The sequence below is a fragment of the Herpailurus yagouaroundi genome, unplaced genomic scaffold (genome assembly GCF_014898765.1).
Source record: "Herpailurus yagouaroundi ecotype Mexico unplaced genomic scaffold, PumYag 28, whole genome shotgun sequence".
NCBI lineage: Eukaryota > Metazoa > Chordata > Mammalia > Carnivora > Felidae > Herpailurus > Herpailurus yagouaroundi.
The window spans coordinates 137,320,108-137,326,107 of record NW_024412376.1 but is presented as its reverse complement, the minus strand read 5'-3'; the positions used below and the strand labels follow the sequence as shown (position 1 = coordinate 137,326,107).

The 6,000-nt window shown below is 43.6% G+C and overlaps 1 protein-coding gene across 2 annotated transcripts in view; it reads left to right on the top strand.

Annotated features, from left to right (window-relative positions):
* Positions 1–324: 324 nt before the first annotated feature.
* Positions 325–6,000, top strand: part of PGCKA1 (PDCD10 and GCKIII kinases associated 1) — a 45,218-nt gene continuing 39,542 nt past the window's right edge. Inside the window, exon 1 of one of the 2 annotated variants that reach the window (XM_040486025.1) lies at positions 325–378. The gene's annotated coding sequence lies outside the window, so the exon portion shown is untranslated. Of the gene's footprint in view, positions 379–3,361; positions 3,414–6,000 lie in introns of those variants that run through there. The other variant, XM_040486033.1, reaches the window with a different exon arrangement.

Here is a 6,000-nt window from a genome sequence, read left to right as displayed (position 1 = left end):
CTCATCTGGACTGGTTGTCCTCTCTGCCTGGTTATGCCGAGATCTCTTGTCATCACCATCTGAAAGAGTCCCTTCCCTTCTCTCCTGTGGTGGAGCTCCTATTTCCTAGATGTCATGTCTTCCTTTTGTTTGTTTTATTCCCTCAACATTCATGGACCACATCCTACAATAGCTTTCTAAGAAAAAGTATATGGAGGAAAAGATTATTTAAGGACTTGCCTGTCTAAAAATGTCTGTATTCTACTTCCCCACTTGAATGATAGATTGCATAGAGACTTCTATGTTGGAAATCATTTTCACTCAAAACTTTTTTTTTTCCTTTAGAATTTTGAAGACACTGCTCTGTTGTCTCCTTGTTCACAATATGGCTGTTGAAAGGTATACCACCATTTCAATTCTCAGTCCTTTATATATAACTGTATTTTCTTCTTTGGATGTTGGTTGAATATTCTTTATCCTAGTATTATGAAAGTTCACAGTAATATACCTCAGGTGTGGATTTATTTTCATTGGGCTGGGTACTTGGTGGGCCCTTTGAATCTAGAAAATCTACCCTCTAATTTTGAGGAATTTCCTTGAATCATTTTATTAATGTTTTCTTCTCCTGTGGGTGTTTTACTTCACTTTCTAGATCTCCTGGAATTCCTTGATTATTTATCTGCTTTTCTTATCCTTTTTCAACATAGATCCCTTCAACTGAGGTTCTTATATATGTGGTTATGTTTTTCATTTCTAAGAGTTTTTTTTTGGGGGGGGGTGTTTTTTGAATGCCTTTTTTTTTACAGCATCATTTTCTTGCTTCATGATACCCTGTACTCTCTTATATCCATGAGTTTTTGAATAATAATTTTTGAAATTTTCTTTTGCCTCATAATTCCCAGCTCCCTCTAGATTGTTTCTGGTTTTCCCCCAGCTATTTGATAATCACTGATGTTCTGCTCACATGTAAGAGCAGGAAAGTAAAAACTGAAGTTCAGAATATGAAAGGGAGTGGGAGGGAACACTCACTGAGAGTCACTTGTAATACTGATCTGGCTGAGCCAGTTGCTGGGGAACTTCTAGTGTCAGTATCTTTAGGGCTTTCCCCATGGATTGGTCACGTCCTCTAAGAAAACTCCTCTAAGCTCTTGCCTGGAGGGTAAGAGCCTGTCTGCCAGTGTGCGTTTGGGAGATGAGCATGGGGAGTAGACTGTAGGAATCCTCCTATCTTGATGTGATGTCCCACCCTGAACATTGCCCAGTACACAGTTCAGAGACCTTCTGGTTTTGCCCCCTCTGCAGGATAAACTTCCAGGCTCCTGCTGAGGTGCTGTCACGCAGATGACAGTAAGGGAAGGAAGGGAGTGTGAACTGCTTCTTAAACAGAGTTCAACCACTACCACCGTTCTGGCCCCAGCTTCCCCCCTGCCTGAGGCACCTGCTGCCACCAGTCGCCACCAATCGCTGAGCCTTTTGATGACCCTTCAGTGTAAACTGTGGTGCTCATCTGTCCACTTGCAGCTTCTGGCCTCGCTTTCTCAGGTCCACCGGATGAGTGGCCACTGTCCGCCTGCTTCCTAGCTTTCAAAATGCTGTCATTGTCACCACTCCTGATTCTGTTGTTAAAAAGACACATGTACATACACACATATAATTATTTTAGTTTTAATAAGATTTAGGAGTAGCCCAAAATTGAATAGTATTTTTTTAACGTTTATTTATTTTTTTTTTTTTTAATTTTTTTTTTCAATGTTTATTTATTTTGGGGACAGAGAGAGACAGAGCATGAACGGGGGAGGGGCAGAGAGAGAGGGAGACACAGAATCGGAAACAGGCTCCAGGCTCTGAGCCATCAGCCCAGAGCCTGACGCGGGGCTCGAACTCACGGACCGCGAGATCGTGACCTGGCTGAAGTCGGACGCTCAACCGACTGCGCCACCCAGGCGCCCCATAACGTTTATTTTTGAGAGAGAGAGACAGACAGACAGACAGCACAGGAGCAGGGAAGGTGCAGAGAGAGGGGGACAGAGGATCTGAAGGGGGCTCTGCACTGACAACTGTGAGCCCAATGAGGGGCTTGAACTCACAAGCTGCAAGATCATGACCCAAGCCGAAGTCGGCCACTCAACCAGTTGAGCCGCCCAGGTGCCCAAGTGAGTATGTTGGATCCACTGTCTTTACCTGATGTCCTACCAACACATATTTAAATACAGATAGTATTTACCAACATATTACACCACGAGGTCCAAGAACGTGTAATTATCCACTCTAATTTGTGATAAATGACAGGATTCCAAATAAAAGATTTTTAAAATTGTTTATCAGAAAACACAAAAACCTAATTCACCTGTGAACATAAATTCTTCTCTCTCACTGTTTAACATATAACTTAAAAATCATTCTAGGCTTTTTCAACAAACAACTACTTTATTGCATATCTGCTTGGTCCATGGCACTGTGACCTGTTCTGTAGAGCTTATAACCCTCTCTTTGCCCCTACCCCTCGACTGAGATTTATCATGCCACAAATGATTAAAATTTAAGACTGTATTTCATTTATAAAATGGCTTGGGAACTTTTTGCAGGTGAGAGAAACTATTCCTTAAAGTACAGACAGTGCCAAGAAAGTGAATGTTGGCATCTATTATCTGCCGTGCAGTCACTTTATCATTTTTTCTCTTTCCCCAGTGGGGTGCCACTGGCATTTTGAATGAGAAAAAATTCTGTTACGCTGGACAAGCCCAAGCGTCACAGTCTGGTTAGCATGTAAACATTAAATGCTATTAGTGCCCTGTCACTGAGACACTAAAACACTAATCGCCCCATGTATTTCCAGATGTCCTTCCCATATAGCCAAGTGTCCCCAAGGGGCAGTAACCTCTCTCCCCAGAAAGTCACGGATTTTTCACACAGTTCTTTGAAATGGATCCCGTTATGTTTTATAACAAAGATCGCAAAGCCTCTGATAAGTTAAATAAGTTCTTTATGTTCACCATAAGCCAGCACCTGATTTGAAAATGAAGTCTAATTCCAAAGGTTGCTCTGTCTGTTAGCAGTTGCTGAAAGAGTTCACGGAGGTTGTATTAGCTTGGGCTGCCATGACAAAATATCAGAGGCTGAGTGGCTTAAAAAATAGAAATTTGTGGGGCGCCTGGGTGGCTCAACTGGTTAAGCATCCAACTTCGGCTCAGGTCATGATCTCACGGTTGTGAGTTCAAGCCCCATGTCGGGCTCTGTGCTGACAGCTCGGAGCCTGGAGCCTGCTTTGGATTCTGTGTCTCCCTCTTTTTTTGGCCCTCCCCTGTTCATGCTCTGTCTCTGTCTCAAAAATAAATAAACATTAAAAAAAATTTTTTTTAAATACAAATTTGTGTTTTCACAGTTTGGGAAGCTAGAAAGTCCAAGATCAAGGGCCCAGGGAGGTTCAGTTTCTGGTAAGAACTTTATTCCTGACGTGCTGTGGCTGTCTTGTTGCTCTAACCTCATGTGGCCCTAAGCTTGTGCATGGAGAGAGAGAGGAGAGCTCTCTGGGTGTGTCTTCTTATAAAGGCATGAATCCTATCAGACCAGGATCCTACTCTCATTTCACCTTAATTACTTCCTTAGCTGCTCTTTCTCCAAAGGTAGCCAAAATGGGGGGTTAGGGCTTTAACATATGAATTTAGAGGGAACACGTTCAGTCCATAACAGAAGTTGAGGACTGAAAATACATCATTTGATTGGTGCTTGAACACCGGATGACCTCTGTGCCGACAGTTTTGGTATAGAGCTAAGGCCAGAGACCATATAGCAAGAAGCAGATACTCCAGGAAAATGTGGTGATGATCTGTATCTTAGGGCCGAGAGAGATGGGAGAGTGAGTGAGCAACACTCACAGTTGAGAACCTGGCGTATAGTAGAGACCAAAAGGAGAGGTATATGCCATCTGTGTTTTCCTCCACAAGTGGAAATTACGCACTCGCGTGTTATGTGCACACATACGTAGCATTCCTGTCTTAATTGGGGCTGCTATAACAAATCACCACAGACAGGGTGGCTTAAACAACAAACATTTCTTTCTCGTGGTTCTAGAGCCTGGAAATGCAAGATCAAGCTCCCAGCTTGGTCAGGTTCTTGGTGAGGGTCCCCTTCTGGGTTATGTGCTCACATGGCCGTTCTTTGGTTCCTGCACAAGACAAGAGTGAGAGAGTGATCAATCTCCCATCTCTTCCTTTTACAAGGACACTCATTCTTTTTCTTTTTTTTTTTAATTATTGATTTATTTGAATTTTTTTTCTTTGAAGAGAAAGAGAGACAATGCAGGCGAGGGGCAGAGAGAGAGAGAGAGACAGAGGATCAGAAGTGGGCTCTACGCTGACAGCAGAGAGCCCGAAGTAGGACTCAAACTGATGAACCCACGAGACCATGAGCTAAGCTAAAGTCAGACGGTGCCCCACAAGGGCACTCATTCTGCCATGCAGCTTCGCACTCCTGACTTTATCTAACCCTAATCACCTCCCAGAAACCCCACCTCCAGATACCGTCATAGTGAGGATTAGGACTTGAACGTATGAACGTGGGACACAAATATTCAGCCCATAGCACTTCCCTCACAGCCGAATTAGCACTGACATTTCAAAAAAGAGGAAGTGGCAGAAAGAGTAAAGATGAGGGACAAAGTGGGTTCTTGCTTGAAAATACTTCACCTGCATTGGATTATGTCCATCATGAGGCCATTTGAGAACAGGAAATGCATTCTTAATGTATCAGTTATCTATTGCTGCACAGTAAGGTATCCCCAGAGTAGTGGTTTAAAACAACAGTAAACATCATCTTCAATGGTTTCAGTGGGTCAGGAATTAGAGTGGCCCCAGTGGGCATTTTTGGCTCAGGGTATATCATAAGGTTGCAGTCAGTTGTCAGCCATGGTTTTAGTCACTAAGGATTGACTGTTACACTTCCAAGATGGCACAAGTCCTCCTCAAGGGGCCTCTTTACTGCTTGTGCCCTCACAGCATAGCATCTGGCTTCCCTCAGAGTGAACAACAGGAGAGGTCATCACAGAAGCCGTAAGGCCTTTCCTAACCTAGCCTTGACTTAATCATGTACCATCATTCCCGCCATATTCCTTTCATCCCACAGGACAGCCCCAGATCACTGTGGGAAGGGAACTATGCAGGGACACAGACCAGGAGGCAGAGGCCACTGTGGGCCAGTGGGCAGGCTGACTACCCCACCTAATAACCGTTCTGCTGTAGTTTCTCACCTTTTGCTGCTTAGTGAAGAAAGGACTTGTTTAAGAAGTGAAGGTTAACTAGATACCCTCTTCCTACGTGTATCTAAGGCAGATGACTGAGGTGATGTTGACAGAGGCCAAAGCAGTAGTCACTCTTGGAGAGTCCAAGAAGTGTGAAGGAGCAGAATTTGGTGCCAGGAGGGTAAAGAAGGACGCTCGGTCCCAGAAAAGAGAAGAGAAGGTAGAGGCCCAAGGACTCCAGCCTCTCTGCTGATTCAAGACATCCAGATTTAAGATGGAATAATTACAGGTGCCAAACTAACAGTTCCAACATTTGTTCAGTCCAAAGGCACTAAAATTGGACAATAGAAAGAGGTTATTCATTTCAATTCTGCAAACATTTGTATGTTTCCTCTAGGACAGGAAAAGAATAGCGATGGGACAGTAACACAGAGGAGGGAAGCTACCAACGAGTAGCTAACTCTGCTGGGTACACAATTGCTTTGAGTTTTTATGGTAACCCAGTGAGGTCACTGCTGTTGTTTTCATTTAGTGGGAGTAAAATTGAACCTAGAAGATTTATGGTCAGCCACATAACCTGTTAGTAGGGGCCAAAATTGCACTTAACTTTAAAATAGGCCTTCCCAGCCTCTAAAAATCAAACTGAATTAGTTCGAGTATAGGTAAGGGCAGCCACAGGAAAGCTTAAGGTGGGTGAGAACTAGCCTCTCTCCAACATCTCCCCTGCCAAGGTACAATGAGAGCAAGTCTCAGACCAAATTCCCCACACATGTATTTTTTTAATG